The following is a 2,778-nucleotide window of genomic DNA, read 5'->3' as shown; positions in this document are numbered from 1 at the left end:
ATGGATGTTAATTGTAGACCCAACAGAACTCTAGGCACTATGGACCATGAAGATGTACACAATAGAGTGCCTGCCCTTGAGCAGTTTATAGTAAATGGTGCTACTGAATTAAGTGTCAATACACACTAGAACACAAGGGTACACAAGAATGAATGTATCAGTGCCGGGAAGGTGAGGACTGTGGACAGAAGTGGGATTGGAACAGTTTCATAAATGAGACTGACTTGAACTGTGTCTGGAAGGGATGGAAGGATTGGCTGGATTGAGGACAAGAAGGAGAGAGGTGGTCATTATTATCAAAGAAATATAAACCAACCCAGAGGAAGGAAAAGATAATACAGAGTATTAAGGAAATATTGAAGAAGACAAAAGTGGAAACATTCTCAAGGGCCTTGAATGCCAGACTGAGGATGCTGAATGTCCCTCTCTTTATCCTGTCTCAACATAAAGAAGGACAGTAATTTCTGAACAGGACTTCTTTGTCTAAGATCCAGCCTGAGCTGCAATGGTCTTGTTCCTACCCATACTCCCCCCACCACCCTTTTCTTGCTACAGCTGTTTCCTTCTTGTATTTGCTTTAAATGTCCACTTCCTCATAACACCTTGTACATGTAATCTACTCCCCTTTAATATTCTATCCTAGCATCTCTGACTTGTTTGCATATAATTAATTCAACCACCAAGAGCAACTCTATGTTTATTTATCTGCCCAGCCCCTCTGGCAGTAGTACCAAGTGTCACAAACTCAAGGTCCACATCCTCTGTATTTGCTTACAATGTTATTTTTTATTTATTTTTTATTTTTTTAAAAGATTTTATTTATTTATTTGACAGAGATCACAAGTAAGCAGAGAGGCAGGCAGAGAGAGAGAGAGGAGGAAGCAGGCTGTCCACAGAGCAGAGAGCCCGATGCGGGGCTCAATCCCAGAACCCTGGGATCATGACCTGAGCCGAAGGCAGAGGCTTTAACCCACTGAGCCACCCAGGCGCCCGCTTACAATGTTTTCTTGATAATAAGGGCCACCTTTCTCCAGCCCTTCTTATCTCAGTCCAGCCAAATCTTTCCTTCCCTTCCAGACCCAGCTCAAGCCATTCTCATCCACAAAATTGTTCCAGCCCATTTCTGTCCACAGTACATCAAGAAGAGAAGGCCAACACTGCCATGAAACATCAACTTTGTAAGCAGTCAAAAAATAGGAAGTAACCCTAGGAAAGAAAGGAATAGGAGAAACAATGTCCCAGTCACAGAAAGAAGAGTTTCAAACAGGAGGTGATAAATAGCCTTAGAAAACTTACAAATATAGAGTGACAACAGAGGGCCTCTCACTTAGAAATAACCATGGATCTTTAAGAGACAGTTTCATTGGGGTGGTAGGGATGGAAAACATTTTGTCAGGGTTAAGAGTGTGCTTTTGAGAAGGCTGAAAAAAGAAAGGGGTAAGCTTGCATTTAAGGAAGGCAGAAATATGGAGAGTTAACAAGAGAGAGATTAAAAACATAGGGTCAAGAAGAGATGGCTGATGGTGCTGAAAAAGACAGTTGCGGGAATCATTAGCAATGCATTGTTAAAGGAAGCTTCAGAACATTCCTCACAGAATTGCCAAGACTGCATAAGGCAGCAACGTGAAATCACATTTGCTAATTCCTCACATGTTGGAACAATAGCAAAAGGCCATAAAAGAGACCTGACAAGCAATAGGTCTATGTTAATAAGACATTGAAGAATGAGCATGAAACAATGGGAGGGTTTTCTGTATCACAAAGCCCAGCCGTACCCATTTATCTTCTCCTCCAGGTATCTTTACAAAAATAAATCTACATGGCTCTCATTCAAATACATAAGAAAAGGTTTTGCACAATCTTTCCCTATAACATCATATAATTTCAGATATGGAAGGTACATTAAAAATATCTAGTCTACAATTCAATAACAAAAACCCAGAAAAATCCAATTTAAAAATGGGCAGAAGATCTGAATAGACATTTCTTCAAAGAAGACATATAGATGACCAACAGACACATGAAAAGATACTCACCATCATTAACCACGAGGAAAATGCACATCCAAACCACAATGAGATGTCACCTTACACCAGTCAGAATGGCTATTATCAAAAACACAAAGAAATGACAAGGGTTGGCAAGCCTGTGGCAAAAAGGGAATGCTCATAGTGTTGGTGGGAATGTAAGTTGATACAGCCACTGTGGAAAAGAGTATGGAGGTTCTTCAAAAAATTAAAAATAGAACTACTCTATGACCCAGTTATTGCACTGCTAGGTATATAGCCCCCAAATACAAAAACACAAATTCAGAGGGATACATGCACCACTATGTTTATTGCAGCATTATTTACAACAACCAAACGATGGAAGCTGTCCAAGGGCCCATCAATAGATGAAAGGATAAAGAAGATGTAAACCATAAAAGGAATGAAATCTTGCCATTTGCAACAACGTGGATGGAGCTAGAGAGCATTATGCTAAGTGAAATAAGTCAGTCAGAGAAAGACAGATACCATATGATCTCATTGATATGTGGAATCTAAGAAACAAAACAAACAAGCAAAGGAAAAAGAGAGACAGACCAAGAAACAGAGGGGAGGTGGACCGGGGGACAAGGGAAGTAGGGGATGGGGATTAAAGTGTGTACTTTGATGAGCACTAAATAATTGTATAGAATTATTGAATCACTATATTGTACACCTGAAACTAACATAACACTGTATGTTAGCTATACTGGAACTAAAATCAAAAACATAATATAAGAAAAGAAAATGA

Source organism: Meles meles, unplaced genomic scaffold (assembly GCF_922984935.1).
Source record: "Meles meles unplaced genomic scaffold, mMelMel3.1 paternal haplotype, whole genome shotgun sequence".
Taxonomy (NCBI): domain Eukaryota; kingdom Metazoa; phylum Chordata; class Mammalia; order Carnivora; family Mustelidae; genus Meles; species Meles meles.
Note: the sequence above shows the minus strand (reverse complement) of the source record.